General features: G+C 48.8%; 1 protein-coding gene across 16 annotated transcripts in view; it reads right to left on the bottom strand.

The window, feature by feature from the left end:
• Positions 1-6,208: 6,208 nt before the first annotated feature.
• The window catches only part of LOC310885358 (uncharacterized protein), a 46,175-nt gene continuing 34,424 nt past the window's right edge, over positions 6,209-17,959 (bottom strand). For all 16 annotated transcript variants that reach the window (XR_014574726.1, XR_014574727.1, XR_014574728.1 and 13 more), the window contains 3 exons: positions 13,813-15,870; positions 9,871-9,997; positions 6,209-7,291 (listed from right to left, as the gene is read on the bottom strand). The gene's annotated coding sequence lies outside the window, so the exon portion shown is untranslated. The remainder of the gene's footprint in view (positions 7,292-9,870; positions 9,998-13,812; positions 15,871-17,959) is intronic.

The following is a 17,959-nucleotide window of genomic DNA, read 5'->3' on the forward strand; positions in this document are numbered from 1 at the left end:
AGAAATTGGAGCAGGTGGCTTATGGTTGTTTATTTATTTATTTTCCTCTTTAATAACATTCTCGTGCCCCAGTTTTCTCCTGGAATTCTGATAAAAAAAAAAAAAAAAAAAGATACCATTATTTGCTCCGAGCTTTCGTAGGAAAGCAAAATGCATTTCTCAGTCAGGTTATCCATCTCCCCCTGGAGCTGCCTGCCCATCTCGGAGCAGGGTAAGAAATGAGCTTTCACTGCAGCAGCCCAGAATTAATGCGCAGGGTCACCCAGCCACCTCCACTGTAACACAGCCACGGCCGAAACAGATGTGTCGAGGCACACGTCAGGATGGTTCCCTGCAGCATCGCCCCCTTCCCACCTGCCCTGGCCTGCAGAGGGGAGCAGCTGCTGCTGTGGTTTCCAGTACCAAAGCTCGGCGCTGCTCCTCTCCCACGTCTGTGTCCGTCTCCCCTTGGAGCTGCAGCGCGGAGCAGCTCGGGCACCAGCCGGGCCAGCAGCTCCCAGTGGGATTTTAAGAAAGTGGCAGTTTCTTAAGAAATCTGTTCTCTGAGCTTGGTTTAAACTGCAAAGACAAGCTAGCAGGTGCTGTGCTTGGCAGAAGCATGCTGAACCACAAGATTTAACCCTAAAATGTGTCTCTTTTCTCAAAGGCGACAGCACCACTCACTCACTTGTAGTAGGGATCCCTTATTTTGGGGGTGCTCGCAGCCACATGGTCACACAGGCAAGTGTGTGAGCACTCTCATTTTTGGACATTCCCCTTCATGCAGGCACATGCACCCTCACTCTCAGCCCAACAAAATTCTGTCTCAAATTTTTTCTCTCTGCAACCAGGGCTACCCCTGCTTGCTCTCTCTGGGCAGAGGGCTGCGCTTCCAGCACAGGGAGCCGCTGGTGATGAATATTAATTGCTTTAACATCTTGTTGTGATAAGGCCAAGCCCATTTCGCTGCTTTGGCTCGTTGCTAGGGAACTGAGAAAGGCAAGTCATGGGTTTCAGTGCTCCAGGGCCGCCTGGGCTGCAGAGCAGCGGCAAGCTGCAGAGCAGGATTCGCCTGATAATTATTTAGAGTCTAATAAAAGAAAGGGCGAGAAAACAATGCTTTTTCTCTCTTCTCCCAGCTCGGCTTTCAGACTACATAAGGTCATTAATCCCCAGAGCCAGGCAGCTCCTCGGCTGCACGATGCCTGCCTCACCCTGCCGCAGGACGAGGATGCCCCTGCTTGCTCAGCAGCGCGGCGCCGAGCTGCACCTCGCACAACACCGTGGCGAGTGGCTATATTTAAATTTAATCGTCCGGAAATTGCAAGCATAATGCTCTCTCATTTCACTTCTAATTTTAGATGTAAACACAGCAGCGAGTCGATCTCATCGTGGCACCTCCACCTGCCAGCAGCACCGCCGGGGGAGCTGCTGCCCCGATCAGGGGCCGTGCTGGATGCTCTGAGCCCTCCACATGGCACGGCAGGGCTGGATCCTGCTGGAGATCTCCAAAGGGATGCTGCTGGGCCTGGCTCGCTGCTTTTCTCCACCACTGAAGATGCCACTTGGTCCACCCTGGCCCTACAGCATTAAGATTTCTGTCCCTGCAGCGGGGATGACCTGCGCAGGATTCAGAGCAAAGGTGCTTACATAAAACCAAGGATGCTAAAGGGTAAAGTGTCTGCTCCCCCACCTGTGGGTGTGCCATAAATACCAGCCAGACATCCAACAGGCAGAGCAGAAGGATGCAGGGTGACTGCAAATGTCCCCTGTGGCCTCACCAGCTGGAGAGTTTCCTCTGCTGCCCTTCCCTTGGAGGTTAGCCATCGATCTCTGCCTTGGCTGGAGGGCACTTGCCTTCAGGACACCTGCTGCCACTGGCTGTGCAAGGGAGCAGGAAAGGGGCTGCCCTTGGGGACAGATGGCTGCAGGGAGTGACAAGCACTTCCATACTCCAGCTCGTGTTCCTGTAGCCTCAAAGCAGAAGATGCATCCCCACGCTGATGAAGCTGGCAGTGGGTGTTGCATCACTGCACCTTGCATCCAGGGGCTCCTGGCCACCAGAAGCAGGGCGAGGTTGAGCCTCAGGAGAGCTTGCAGCAGTTCTCAGCCCTGGAAAATCCAGGGTACATCTGGGTTCTACACTAGGCTACCACGTCAAATCCACCCCCAGGCTTCAGCAGCACCCCAGCACCGTCTGCTGAGGCCATGGTCCACACCACAGGCTTTAAAGGAGGATAAACGGGCAAGGACGGGGTTCTCTCCTTCCCTCCCTCATCATGGTAGAGGGCATAGGAATGAGAGCATGAATTCTTGCTAACAGCTGGTTTAATGTTGTGTAAACAGGTGCATCTGGTTGAGCATCACTTCCCTGGATCCCCCACACGGCCAGCACCACAAATAACAGCGTTTTGTCAGCGAGACGGCTGGCTGCTGCCAGCAGGAGACTCAGAAATGCCAATTGTAATTACTGCGTTTATTCTGAAATACAGTCCAGACCTCATTCCCAATAAGATGCATCATGCCACTAAGCATGTGAGCCTCGCCCGAGCCAAGTGCAAATGTGCTTGGCTTTGAGAAACACGCAGTAACCTACACCTTCATCTGCGAGCGATCACTCGTGCTCGCCATCCCCATGCAGAGCGTGCGCGTGCTGCAGATGCTGAATCAAGACTGGGAGGGGGGCAGAAGTCTCACTGCTGCTCAAACAGCACATGAAGAAATAGGCTATTTCCAAAGTATTGATTGTCTCTCTCCTGCTTCTATTAGTTCAGACACGGAAAGAGCCTCAGCAGAAAATCACAGCCCTAGCAGCAGTTCCAGCTGGCTGAAGAAAATGAAGTGCCGGCTCACTCCCAGGAACAAGTAAACTTGGAGTTTGTCAGGACTGGGTAGATGCATCTGTTCACCTATGGCTTGTGGTTTTCACCTCTGCAGGCACAAGCAGGCCTGACATGAATGTCACGTCCATCAGTAAATGTCACCCAGCTAGACGAGCCCAGAAATCAAAGCAAAGCTGGCACAAGCTGCGCCAAAGAGAGATCATTTCGGCGTCACTCGCTCCTTGCTCTGAGGCTCAGGATGGAGACGCCGGGCACAGAACCTCAGCTCACATCACTCCGTGTCAGGGCAGCCGCCGTGCTGCTGTAAGGCAGCGTGCTGGGGGGCTGCAGAGGGGGTGGGCTGACCCCGCTCCTGGTGGCTTCGATGATGGCCATCGTGGGAGCACTGCTGTGCCCACTCAGGGTGGACCCATTTATCTGGGACCTGCTTGAGTCGCTGTGTCCAGGCTTAGGGAAGCCAGCAGACAAAATAAGTCACACATCCTAAGAAAGCAGAAGTGGCAGAACAGCTCTCAGTGCTCTTCTCTCAGTCCCATCACACGCTGGTGCTGAGCACTGCCTGCAGAAAGGGTTCGGTGCCAGCTCAATGCGCTGCAAGAGACAAGTGGTGAGGCACGCCAAGGAGCTGCTGCCACCAGCACCAAATGGAGGATCCGCACACAACAGTCTGGAGTGGAAAGGTTGAACTTCTGCAGATTTGCCTTATTTTTTTTCCCCATCTGAAAAAAAAAGAGAAAGTGCCCTCTTTTCTTTAGCGAGAAGGGAGGAAATAATTGGTGGAAGGAAATAAAGTAAAATTTCCCGAGTCAGGACCGTTTTGGCCACAACAAACAGCTCCCAGACTCTCTCCCACCTTCTCCCTAACCCGTTCTGGAAGGTAACTCAAACTCTAATGGGATCAACTGAGAACCTGTCAGAAAAATCAAACCTTTTGCAGAGTGGACATAGGAAATTAAGGGAAAGCTCATGGACTACTGTAGGTGTAAGATCGTGGATCAGTAAAATGCAAAAATTCATTCAGGGAAGGTGACATTAACCATGCAAGAACTAATTATTTTGATGAAAGCCAATGTGATGAACTAGTGCAAGTGGAGTTAGAATTTATTTGTCTGATGCATTTTGCAAACATTAGCTAATGAATTATTCAGGAGGCAGAGGGATCGCTTCTGAATTGGCAATAGAATTGCACTGGCAACGTTCAGAAGGTGGGAAAGAGAGGTCAAACTGCTTGCCCAATTCCACAAAACAAAGCAGCAGTAAAACAGGGGGCTACAGCCGATATTTGTGCTAAGGAAGACACAATGTGGTACTTTGGTGGTAAGATGGGATGGCTGAATGATGAGCATGGGAGTCTGACAAGCCCTTACCTCTTAGTGGGTTAGCAGGTATCAGAGGCTGGGGATGGAGAGCAGCAGCTGATGCATCTCCTGCAGGCTGCCAGCAGCAACGCAGCAGGAAATTCTTCCCTGAAGAGGCTGTAACTTAAATAGTGCTTTAGGCATCCACGTTTGGCATTGCTATAACATGGTCAATACTGAACTGGTTTTATAAGAAAGTTTCCTATTTCTCACAGAAAGTTTAAATACATAGAAAGGGGGATGAGTCATTCATATCAATAAATAATGTCTTTGACAAGGGGATTCAGATCAAAGACAGCTAGAGATGGCAACAACACCAGGCAATTAAAACACATGCGAGATTGTGAGCATTGTGCTCACAACTAGGAAGCAGTGGAGAGAATCAGGCGAACTATAATCGGTAAATACTCGTTGCAGAGTCCAATTAGCATCTTAGTGTCCAATTACATGCTCATTGAAGCTAACATGGGTGACAGCAACAGAATTTTTGTGTTTTTTTTTTTTGCCTTGTAACAGCCATCTGTTTGGAAAACGGATGCAAACTTCCCCCCAAAGGGATGTGCAGGTCAGTTCTGACATCAACAGGATCCCGGGCTCCAGCAAGGAAGCAAAGCCACCGGAGAGCATCAGGACTGCGGCACCAACCGCAGGAACATGGGCCTGAGAGAGGGAACTCTGCTGGTGCATCCCCGTCTCCTCAGCACAATAACCTGCAAAATATTGGCAGGCAGTCTGCAGGGTGGGCCCGGCAGATAAATCTGCTCTCCTGGATCCTGCACCCCAGTGCCCTGAGCTGGGGGCAGCTGGACAGAAATGCAATTTTAATGCACGTACTAATTTCTAGGCACTGCCCAAGGAGTTCACTTTGAAAATGTGTCTAAGGACAGAAAGGAGATAGAAATGGGTTTTCTCCTGATGGTTGCTCAGCTAAAACTAGCAACCTGCCGTGCTGCAAGAGCCAGCTCTGTCACCTCTGTGCCTGCGTGATGACCGAGCTGCCCACGAGCACCTCGCTGCAGCCCCCACGCAGTGCTGCCCGCAGCTCCTTCCTCTGCCTGGGGAAGGGTCAGATGCGTGCACACTTCATTCCCATGAGAGCTGTAAATACAAACAGTCTTCTAATACGTGCGTACCCTGTCATTAGTCATTATCATTAGGAGCAATTTAAAGCAATATTTACCCTATTGACAGAAGTTATTTGGCACCTACTTGCTGAGAATTGGTTTTACGGGGATCCTTGTTCTTCGGCAATGAGTAGATTGATTATAGTTATTACTTTAATAGTTATAAAAAAGATTTTTATAACAAACAGTGTGTTTGAGACCCATGCTGACTTGCCTTGTGCTTTCACACACAGTCATTAGAACCATTTAGCCCCCAGAGCTGTGTTACAGAAAGCACCGCATTCTCTAAATTGCCGGAGTCTACCTGTGGTCTCCATCCACCACACACTGCCATTTACCCTGCAGCAGGGAAGAGAACAGGGCAGGAAAGAGATGCCAGTCCATTTGCTCAGGTAATAGCAGAAGATGGCTAGAGGATCTCTCGTGCTCAGCATCATGAAAGCGATTTCACGATGCACATCCCTTGCACACCAGGCAGCTTTCATTTATCGCTTTGGAAGAGCTTGTTTAACACAAGCACTGCACGCAACGTTTCCAGATTCCCAGGTCTCAGCCACCCTTATGTTCCTGGTGTGGCTGCAACTTTTCAATTAACTTCTGCATCCTGGTGGACTTCATCCAATGCCCATGGAGTGACAAGAGGCGCTGCCCAAGTATGCTGAAGGGCACCAAAGCCTGATTCCCTGCCTCGCCACAGCCTCCATACCAGTGAAGGCAAATCTTTTGGAGCTATGCAGATACCTGATCCTCTGTTCATCAGCAGCAAAGGAAAAACTGTCAGAAAACTAACTCAAAATATGTTCAATCTGGAAATAAAAGTTTCATTTTTCAGAGCACTTTTTTTTTAATACAACCAAAATTAACTTTGAAATGAAACACCATTTCAAAATTTGAAAAGTAGTGATTCATTTTGTAAAAGATGAAACAAAGTGCTTTTATTTTATGCCGCATTATGAACAAAAATAGATGAAATTCACATGCATTTTCAAAACGTTTCAATAAAGTCAAACACCAGTCTTCAGTCAAGGAGAGATTTGACTACAATTTTCCACCAGTTCACGTCTTTGTCTCTTTGTGCCTCAATTCTTCATTGGTAAAATATGGATAATTTTCCTGTTTCTCTCTCTTCTACATGGGTTATAGCTTTCAGAGCTGGGGCTGTCTCTGCTTTTTGCCCAGGAAGGATGAGGATGTCTCTCTCTGAGCTCAAGACTGCTAAGCATAATTGTAATATGTCAATAAAAAAAACAAACAACATGTATTTGGCATTGATTTCAAGGGCACCTGGCTTATAATATAAGTGTATAGGTGGGTAAGACCAACGTATTCCCCTTTTTTTTTTTCTGATTTAGTGGGGAATTCTCTGAAATTCTATCATTGCAACCCAAGTATGAACTCCTGCCCACTTGTCTGCAGCAGGGTTTCTGTCTTGGCATGCTATTAACAAAAATGGTCTTCCAGGCTTTTTAATTGACTCTTGGTGCTCCTTCCCTGCAGTCATTGTTCTCCAGACCTGCCTGCAACTTTGGTCTGAAAAAGAATGGAATTGCATGCGGCTGAAATTAGGAAAGAAAATATCTACCCATCTGGGGCTCCGTGTATTTTTCACACCTGAAAATACTTGGTAAATGGCAGTAAGCAAATGCAAAGGACACAGAAGCTAAGAGGGAGCCTGTGTAATTGAGGAGCAGTATAATGGGAAGAGGCTGAATAATAACATCCATTAATAACAAGACTTGTAATTAGAGGTCACTCGGAGAAAAGCTCGCTGTGTTCCGCCGACCAGCTTCAAGACATGCAGAAAAACAGCCCTGGAGGTTTACCAGAGGGTAATGTGAGCCGTGAACACCTTGTTTACCCAAAACACCGTGGCCAAGTTTACAGAGCCTGCTGCCACGCCGTTGATTACGGGAGGCTTCAGCAGCGGCACAGAAGGATCTGTCCGGCAGCGAGGGGATATGGGGTCTCTGCAGCACTGCTGATTTGCCTACGGGGACAAGAAGAGACCTGCTGAGCCCCTGTGGAGCAGGACCAGGCTGTTTGCTGTCTGTGGCTGGAGCATTGCAGCTGTGTCCCCACGCACTTGGTGATGCCAAGCTCCTGGTGCAGCACCCGAGGGCTCAGCGGGGAGCCCCAGTGCTCCTCGTCCTCGCCCCGTCTGCTGCGACGCTTCAGGAGCTGCTCCTCCCCAGGCAGCTGTGCCCAGCTGCTGAAGGGGAAGGAGCGGGCTTTGGCAGCTCTGTGACACTACTGGAAAAGAGAAATCTTTCATCCTAAATAATTATCCCTTGGCTTTTTGGCTAGAGAGAACAGAATCGCAGATCACAAAATGGTTGAGGCTGGAAGAGTGCTATTCATGTGCAGATGCGGAGGTCACTCGTATCCCGAATGAGACATTAAAGCTTTCTGAACAGCAACCCCATGCACAGCTAAACCTCTTAAGAGGAGCTAGCTGACACAATCCATCCTCTTCCAGAGGCCCGAGAAGAATACGCGCTAGCTTTCTTTTCTGCAAATCAATAACACTTCAGTAAAGGGATTATCAGAAAAACAATATCATATTTTCTAGAAAGCTCATTATAAAACACAAACAGCTTGGTAATGTATTTAAATTGTCCATTTCTGAGCACTGCCTTGGGATTGTAATAGATTTTTAATATTTTTTTTCCCAGAACAGAATCAGATTAGGATGATTAGTTGTTTTTCCCACAACAGCCAAGCAGCAGGGCAAGGGAATCGCTGCAGCTTTGCCAGTCCCTGAGCTTAGACTGGGGCTTGGGGAAAGAAATCTTTTCTCTCCTTTCTATCGTGTCCTGCTGGTGCACTGGTTGGAAATAGGGGTCATCAGCGAGTTCTCCTCCTTACCTGCCCATCAGGCAAAGGGACTGCTCTACCCAAGGCAGTGTCCCCCGAGGTTCCCTGCAGAGAACAGCGGGGAGTAGGGGACAAGGTGAGCCAGAGAATTCAGCATCCTCTTCTGCAGCAGCACAAGAGGAGGCAAACAGCCAGGAGGAATTCCCGATGAGCTATCATGTTCCTGGTCTTTGCTCCCTAGGAAATCGCTTGGCTTATGCTTATATAGATAGGAAACATGAAATGCTAAAGACTTCAGCCAGGTATTCAATAGAGAAGCACAGCTATTTATTAAGCTTAAGGCCATGGTTCATGATTAAAATACTCCTGTTTCTGCCTATTTTAGAAGACCAGGAGGTTGGGTTTTTGTGTCACAAGGAACAAGGCAGAGCTGAGGGGAACTTCACCCAGCACAGGGCATCAACAAGGGTACCGGGCATACTGGGGTCCTTATTGCTGGCTGTGAAGGGGATTTGCATATCAGGACACTGAAAATGAGCCAAATAAATATATATGTGCTGCACTCAGAGCAGGCCATGGGTGTCTGAAGAAATTAAGCCCTTCACACCCTTCCTGAGGGCTTTGCTGCATGGCTCCCCTTCTCATCATTAATAAAAGAGCCGGTCGGCCTCTCGCTCCTGCTGAGCTCAGAATGGGAAGATGATATTTTAGTGATTGCTTTTTCAAGTTGTTTTTTTTTTCAGAACCATTACAAAACATACAACCAGCACAGCCAAATCTTATTGTAGGGTGAACTCACCACCCTGAAATCAAATTCTCATGGAAATGAAATGGCTGACCCAAAATCTCCTGAGCACTGGATGAGCTTGCATGATAAACAACTTGTAATGGCTCTGCTGGCACCACTGCTTCTGTTAAATGTCACTGCTTCTCTAAATACCTTCCGGGAGATGTCTGCTTTATCTGTATGCTGTATTTTCCCCTTTTCATTATCAGTGTCTGCAAAGTTGCCATCCTGGAAGCCATTGTCCAGGGACTGCAGAGAGCTCCAGACTCATTTCCCTCTCTGTTCACATCAGCTATTCCTCAATATCCAAGTGGAATTTTAGCTCGGGACAGTTTTAAAGTGAGCTGCCTGTCGTGATGGAGGCTGGACACATCCTCGTGGCAATGCATCTGCTGGTCCTTGCTGCCCAGCCACCTGCCAGCCCTTGTGGGGCAATAAAAGTCTCCAGCACCCTCGCCCTGCTTCCCTTTGGGGACCGCTTCTCGCTTTCTTTGAGTCAACAGGATGTTTGCACTACCTTCGTGCTTTTATTACACAAGTCTGTATTTGGGCTGCTGAAAATAATTTGCATCAAGTTAGAAAAAAGTAACGCCAGACTGGTGTTAACCCCACGAGCAGCGCCGAGCAGATAACCCAGCCCAGCGGCCAATTCCCCATCACACAGCAAACCCTGCTTTGTTCTCTCTGAATGTCACTGAAGTCTGTAAAATAGATCTAAATACAATTAGGAAGCACTGAAAGTGAGATGACTGGGGCATTTGCATCCAGCTGTTAGCCTGAAGCACGGACTGCTGTGCGCAGAGCTCAAGGGCTCAAGTGTTGGCCAAAATAGCAGTAACACAGAGCTTCACCAGGTTTCGCTTTGTTTTTGATGGCTTTCCACGGCTTGAAATTGTAGCTCATTACATTAATTGTGCTTTCCTGGATTCTTTGATGGGGTGCATGAGTGGTGGGAAACGACTTACGGAATAAAAAGCAGCGTTGGAGCACATCATATTTCAGCTTCTACTCCCCACGGAAAAATGCATGCATTTCCTAGAGTTTCTGTTTAATTATGCAGGATCCTTCCCCGGGATGTAGAAAACTGGCTGCCTGGAGTGGGGAAAAAGTGAGAAGTTAGAAATTCCTGCACACTTGAAAAGGCAGGATCCCGAGGGGATTTGGGGATACTCAGGAACCTGCTACTGCTGGGGTCCAGGGGCTTCCCCCACACCCCCTCCTTGCAGCGGCCCTCCAGCCCTGCCCAGTACCATCACAGGTACCCCCCAGCAGCCCTCAGACCCCACACCAGCACCAAATCCAGCTCGCTCTGCCTCCGTGGGGCTGCCCCCATGCGGGGCAGGCTGCTGGCAGCCCCCAGCCTTCCCTCAGCACCAGGTAGTGCAGCTGAAATTCCCTCGCCGTGACGCCTCTGTTGTCACTTCGATGTCGCACGTTTACATCGTGTCCTTGTCACAGATAATACAGTTTATTCTGTTGCTTTCTCTGTCACACCGTCTCCCTCTCTGTCTTTTTTTTTCCCCTGCAGTTTTCTCTCTGCTCTCCATTGTGTGGATACAATAGCCCCTCTCTGTTCCCCACAGACTGCATTGTGCTGTAATTGCTCTCCTATCTCTAAGGAAGGGAAAATTCGCTCTGATTTGATCACCTTATTTTTCTCTGTATAAATGATAAATTCCTCCATTAATCCGTCTGTTTTCAGTGGTGTATCTGGGTATAGCATGCATAAAACTCCTTACATAACAGCATGTCAAATTACAGATTTCCCTGTAACCCCTTCTCTTCAGTACTTTCGCTGTTAACACACCGACTTCCCTTATCTCCTTAAACTAATTCTGGTGCTGAGCCTTCGAGACTTCTTCCAGAGCAGCTTCCCCAGCCAGAAACAGGAGCAGAAGATGCAGTGGCTGAGCGGGGCATCCCCTCTCAGGCTCCTTGGGGAAAACCTGACCTGAATTCGGGGCGGAGGGGGAATTTTCCAAAACGCTTTCTGAGAATGTGAACTCTCAGAAGAGGAGAAGGGGAAGACCCTGCCCCGAGTGCCCGCAGCATCTGCCAGGTGTGTGGCTGTGCTCCCTGCGGCAGGGTGGGCACATGCCGAGGAGCAGCTCCAGCATCTCGTCCCACTCCCTTGCTTTGTGGAGGATTATTCAACGTTTCCCCAGCTACAACCAGTCACAGCAATTTCCGTAATAACAATATTTTTGCAGCAGAAATTGTATTACAATAGAATTGCTGTTGTTAGAGCTGTTATTATCCCACGATCACTGCAGTGATAAAGCCGCGCTCATTACACCCGCAGTAAACTCAGGCTGGGGAGAGTTTAGCATAAGGAGCCGATACTAAATCTGCCCTTTGGGGACTGGAAATCCAGGTTCTTTTGTACCACTTCTTCTTTCTGTTAGCAAGTGGAAAGGAACCACCCTTGGGGATTGTTACCTCTTAGCTAGTACCAAAACCTCACGGAGCTTCATGCAGCTGAGTGGAAGAACTGTGATGATATCATGTAGCTGAGCATCCTGCCTCTGTGGGGCAGGTCTCAGTAAAGGGCAAAGACAAGGTAAGACAGCCCAGAGCCCAGAATCTCACCTCCTTTACTGCCTGCCTTCCAGGTGATACTTTTGTGCTGGCCAGCTGAAGGGATACTTGATCAATCAGAAGACGATTACACCTTAATCACTTCTCCTTCCATTAATTGGCCCAGCTGCATTTTGTCCCCACACAAGCAGCTCTTGTGGAGGACAAGGATGGTTCAGACACCAGAAAAGCCCTTGCCAAGGGACATTTGGGACCCTGAGCACTCACCGGCAGTGCCATCCCCCACCCACACACAGCTACCAGGGCAGCGCAATTTCAGCATCGCAGATAAAACACTCTCCAATTTTATAAGCAGAAAAAGTATTTTATCAGCACAGACTCTTTTTTACTAGCCCAGCATAAAAACTATCAAACTGTATAAATAAACCTGGGGAATTATCTCCTCCCACAGCCAGGACCCTCACTGGGCCCTGAATGGATTCATTTAAAATGGGTTATAAATTTCTGATAAAGGATATTCCAGCTCCAAATTGAGTATTTAATGGGGTTTTCACTGCAGTGCTCCATGTCTTCAGGGCAAGGCCCAGTCCTCAGCCGGCTGATTCCACCCGAGTGGCCTGGGAGGTGCCCCCCTCTCCCACCCCACATCACAGCGAGGTGCTGAGCAGCCTCTCCTGCTCCTCGCCTGCATGCTGCTGGGGCTGCCCAGCTGACTGAACTGTGAAGTGCGTGGGAACTGGACTAAAATCTCCTTTGCAAACTGCTGGGGAGGGCTGGGAGATGCTGCTGAACCATGCTGCCCTGGGGAGTGCAGCACTGACAGCAGCGTGGTGCTGGAGCAGCGTCCAGGCTGCCTCTGGCCTGGGACCTCCGCAGGCAGACTGCACATCTCCTTGTGCTGCTCCTGTGCTGGGCATAAATTCAGTTCGCAGCTTCCCTTTCCCACTTCATTTAAATGCCAGTGCAGAACTGGAACACCAGGCGGAGAGGGCAGAGAGAGGGAGAGGGAGATGGAGAGAAAGCAAGCCTCTGCCTAACAAACAAGAGCACAAGGGGACCAAATAAATAGCAGCACACTTTGGCAAGGAGGGAGCCAGGAAAGCTTTCAAACCAAGACAAGCATCCAGTGATGCAGGCAGCACAGCTGATCGATGGGATCCTGCCTCTCCAGCTCCCAATCTATGCACTTGTTTCTTTTATGCAAGAGCTCTATTAAACGCTACAGAGAAGTAAAATTGGAACATGGTCTGAGGCAACACATGGGGAATTAACTGCCTGTGCTTGAATTCCCAATTCATTTAACAAGAAGATGGTGGGAGAGGGAGAGACAACAAGCCCTGGGCTGCTTGGAAGGATGGAGCCCCAAGCGGTGGGCCACACGTTCAGCCTGCTGCTCTCTGCTGCAGCCCCGACCACAGGGATGCAAAAGACTTCTAAGTCCTTTGCTTCAGTCCCTTCCACTGCTCAGCAGGATGCAAACAACCACCGAGTCTGACATGGCACTGGGGGAAAGGAAAATTGTTCTGACAATACTGCAGTAGTGCGGGTTCAGAGTGGCTGGTGCACATGCAGAAGCTTCTGCCCTTTGCTTCCCAATATTTCTCTGACCGATGCAAAGCAGCTGTTCTGCTGTTCAGCATCTTTCAGCTGAAAAGCTCTGGCAGTGCTCACACACTTATGGGAAACCTGAGAAAAACTTCTACATTTCCTGCTGGACACAGTTTTAGTCTAGGGGGAATGTTTATGGCCAAGTTATTCCGGCTGGAAGTAAAGATAACAAGAGAAAACCTGACAGCCCATTAAATCCAGAAGTAGGGCTGGGTGGGACTGAAACTCTGAAGTGCCTGCAGCAGTAAAAGTAGGAGATAATCTCCAACCAGGGCCAAAACAGCAGTTTTTGCTATAAAAAAAAAGCTCGAGGAAAAAGGCTGGATTTCCCTCCAACTAGCTGTTTGTTATTGTACGTGGCACTGTGGGCAGAGGTAACAGCTCACGGGCATGTGAAATGACAGTCCCCACAACTAGTAAATAAAGAACAGTAATAAGCTCGGGCAGATATCAGGGTAGCAAAGTTTTCCAGGTAATCATTGTGTCTAACTTTACTGAGAAGGGGTGGATATGACACATTTGGAGCCGAGCTAGATGCACCCCCTATTTTGGGCCTGGCCCAAGGTACCCGGCACCGCGTGGGACAGGGAAGGTCCAGGCTCTGCGAGTCCAGCTCTACGTGGAGGCCTCAAAATGATCCTTTTGTGGCCTCACAGACGTCCTCAAGGCCTGATTTAAAGCCCAGTGCAGTCACTGAGAACGAATGTTTTTATCCCATGTCAGGTTCTCCCCCTGCCTTGTGCTCCCCACCAGTCGCTCACCTCTCCCGGACTGACGGACAAACGGCGGCAATAAATAACCGCTCCGTAAGCACGCTGCCAGCAGAGACAGACGAGGCTCTCTGACCGCAGCGGGCGCTTGCTTTCAGAGGGCACAGCCTTAGGCTTAAAGAATGGTGACCTGGTTCAGGAGAAGTGACGGTCCCGTACTTGTCTCCTGCAGGATTCTTTACATGCATCTTCTCTTCTCCGCATATGTTCTTTCAGGAAGCTCTGCCTGTGGTGAAGGCTCCTGCCTGGCACAGACACTTCAGCTGTGGAGGTCCTCCATGAGCCTGGGGAAATCCCAGAAGGCAAGTTCCTCGTTCCCATCTTGGTGCCTACACTCCTCACTCGTTCCCATAGGAGAACAGCACCCTAAGCACCTCAGCAGGCACAAAACACCTCTTCCTTTCCCTGTTTTCTCCTGTCCCTCCAGACAGTCTGCCCCATTCACAGTCAGGTCAGGCTGTCATCACACTGGTAACAAACAGAGCTTGTCACGTGGACCATTTCCCCAAATTAATTCCTGCTCCAGAGCTGGAGAGCTCAGCTGCCCCCTCGGGTTTCACCTGGACAAGACCCTAGGCCCTTAACCCCCGCAATCTCTGGGCAGGGCTGTGGGTGTGCTGATTTTCAGAGAACCAGGGAGCCCCTGGTGCTGGAGCCCCCCTGCCTCCACCAGACCCAACCGGGCCTGCAAGGCCGCACACAAGCCACAGGAAGGGCTCTGCTGCCTGTTTAATCCTCCCCTTGGCGTCTTCTGAAACACATTAATGTAAAAGTGATTGGCAGCCTCCTTTATCACTGTTTGAAGTACTGGGAAGATAACAGCCGCGGTGGCAGCACCTGAAGGCCCTGTCCCTGGGAACCAGCAGGTGACACCCGGGGCTGTGGGGACACGCGGGGCTCTGGGGGGGCCTCGAGCTGCAGCCCAGGCAGCAGGCACCCCGTGCAAGGGTGCTCGGGGGGGCTCCGAACCAGCCTTCGACCATCCCAGGTTTGCACCCCTGCCCCTCTGCAGCTGGGGGATAAAATACTTCACCCTTAGCAGAACATGCCACCATGTGGTCACGGCTACAACAAGATGAAGATGCCCTGTGTATAGGTTTCTGTACGCACCAGCAGAGATACGGTATATCTTATCTACTTTTTCATAAAGGAGTAACTATCTTTACACAGCCAAACTTCCGCTGTAACCATGTCTGCTATGCAGGTCAGGAACAGCACAAACAGATGTAACCCTCACATGTAGAACAGCCTCTAATTTATTGACCATGTTCTCCCAAATGACTAAACCTGCCAAATAGCTCAGCTTCTACAGCTGCCTTTAGATTTTCCAGCAAATTCAGTTGACACTTAGGTATGGAAATTAAATCCCTAAATTTTCCAGGGTATGCTGCTTCCACCGCTACTACATCACCCCTAGTGCCTGACCTCCTTTAAAAAGGCTGGCTACCTGCACTGAAAAGTGTCCCCAGTGATTTGACAGGCTGGTTTTCTGTTTACCCACCACCATCCCTACCTGTCTTGCATTTTACTGCAGTAGCATGTGGGAGTCAAAGCTTGTAGTCACATCTGTTCCTTCCTTCAACAATAGATAAAGATGAAATGATCATAATAACTATTACCTATATGCTCAGATATTGCAGTAGCGAGTAACAAAAGAAAGTCTATAAACAAATCAGTCTAGGGGTTTTCATCTTCAGAGTTCCTCAAGTGCCTTGATACAAATTCTCTTTCCTTCAGTATTAGTAGCGCGTAGATTTTTGATTCAGATCCATGCTTCTTGTGCTTTATACTGATTTTAATCAGTCTCTGCTGCATGGAGAAGCAGAACAGCCTCCCTGTGAAAACAAAGTTGCCACGTTTCCCTGTAATCTTCAGACAGGTTTTTGTTCGCATGTGAACAACCATTGTCAAGGGGGAAGCTGGAGTGAGGTTAGTGAGTGCTGCCCACGTGTTAACTGCCTCTGCCTCAAAGAGCAAATTTCTCAAATGCCAGGGGAGCTGCACCAGAGGCTGCCAAGGGTTTCAGGCATAGAGCCCCCAGAACTCAAACTGCAGAAAGAAACAAAAAGAAGTAAACAGTTTTTTAAAAAATTCAGATTAAGTTCTACAGCTCAGTATTTCCCTCAGTTTAGACATGAAATGCATGGCAATATGTGTTTTTCAATGAACTGCAATCATTATCCACACTAGTTCATTAATTCCTCAATTTCCAGTCTCAGTAAGATCTCTGAGATTTCTAGAAAAAATAATTCACCCTTTGGAGGTCCTTGACAAAACACTTCTAAGGACACAAGATGCCAAAAGCAACGGATGGCTCCAGGTGTGTCAGAGCAGGAGGGTGCCTGGCTCCGAGCCCTCTTCCCTGTCCTCCGTTAGGCAGAGCTTGGAGGCTTTTTCTGGAGGAGAGAGCTCAGCTCTGCTGCTTGGAGCTGTGTGCCTTGGGTCGGTGTTGTTTTGGTGGTTTCCTTCCCTCACATCCCGAGTCCTGCATCAACATTACCATCACTCTGCACATGTGGTCATATACCCCTCGGTTGTGCCAAGCAACAGATAAGCAGCCTCGCCGAGCCGACTGCTCTCTCAGACCTACCAGGAGGTGAAAAATCTCCTGGTTCCAGCTCCCCAGAGCAGTTTCCCAAACACCACAAAGCTGCGGCTGGCTGCGCACACGCAGGCTCGTGCCGCCTTGCCAGGAAAGGTGTTTGGTGACACTGTGGCTTTGACACGAGAGCGATGTTTTTCTTGAACTCCTATCGAGCTCCTCTGATGCACACAGTGTCGAATCTGTTTGCACTACTCCTGGGAACCATTATCGAAGAAAAACATATGCTAATAAGTGTTGTTGGTTCAGCAGTGTTTAAAATGCATGTTTTTTTCCTTTTGGTCAAAAGGTTCTTTTATCTGCCAGATTTTCAGATGCGCTTTGCTCATACTGGAAGACTTAACAAGATTTGAAATTTTATTGGCAGCCCTTCTCGATGGGCTGCAACTGCCCCATTAAGATGCAGCCAGCATGCTTCAGAGAAACTTGTAAGCGATCTGCTCCGCTCCCTCCAAGGCTTGCCTGGGAGCAGCTGCCCGTGTCATACAAAGTAGGGGAGAGAAGCTACCAAATTTCAAAAGCAGGCTATGGAAGTTTTCCCTTTTTTAAAAAAAAAATCAAAAATGTTGCTTTATAATGGCTGCATCCAAACCACATTGAATTCAAAATCCCACTGGCCAGAGGAGCATCTCCATCACTCCCAGGCTCTGTCACCTTTCACAGCACTCGAGCTACAAACAAACCACGAGCAGCAGACCCAGGGGCACCCAGACCTGGCCAGGCTCCTCAGCTGCTCCGCTCCATCCCATCCCATCCCATCCCATCCCATCCCATCCCATCCCATCCCACCCCACCAGGGAAGCCAACCTGCAGGAGCTGCTCCGCTGGCAGAGCTTGCTTGAAACCAGACAGGGTTCGCAGCTCGGAATTAATGTTTTGGAACACAGTATTATTGGGCTGATTTTAAATAGATGTTTCCCTTCTCATTGGTAATAAAGTGAGCGGTGCTAAGAAAGCCAGAGGAAATGATATAAGCCCAGCCTGCTTATTGCTTTGGAAGCGTCTTTAAATATTTCCCTCCCACAGTCAGTGCTGGAATGTGAGGAGCAAATGACAGGCAGAAGAGAGCAGATGAATATCTATTTATGCAGGAAAATGAAATGTATGAATAGTTATTTTGAGGACAAATGTATTTTGACAGGTATCTAATTTCATTCTGTTCATAAAATGCACACGTACTTCCTTGCATGCTGGAGTTGATGGGTTTTTTGTTTGTTTTGTGGGTTTTATTTTTTATTCTTATTAGGGCATTTTTAGTTTTTGTTCATTTGTGGGTTTAGGTTTTTTTTTCTTTTTTTTTTTTTTTAAGTTTGCAATCTTTCTCTGTGGGTAGGAAAAATAGAAAAAATACATTTGTCAAGCATCACAAAGCGATTTAATGTCATCACAAATGTGTTTAAAAAATAAATCAAATATACCCAGACACTATTTATCCAGCACAAAACCGCAAATTAGCAAGGAGGTGCGGTGAGGCACAAACATGCGGGAAGGACCCAGGCAATGCACAAGAGCCCGCCGGTCTCCTGCCAGCTTTGT

This window comes from Anser anser (genome assembly GCF_964211835.1).
Source record: "Anser anser genome assembly, chromosome: 22".
In the NCBI taxonomy this organism is placed as follows: domain Eukaryota; kingdom Metazoa; phylum Chordata; class Aves; order Anseriformes; family Anatidae; genus Anser; species Anser anser.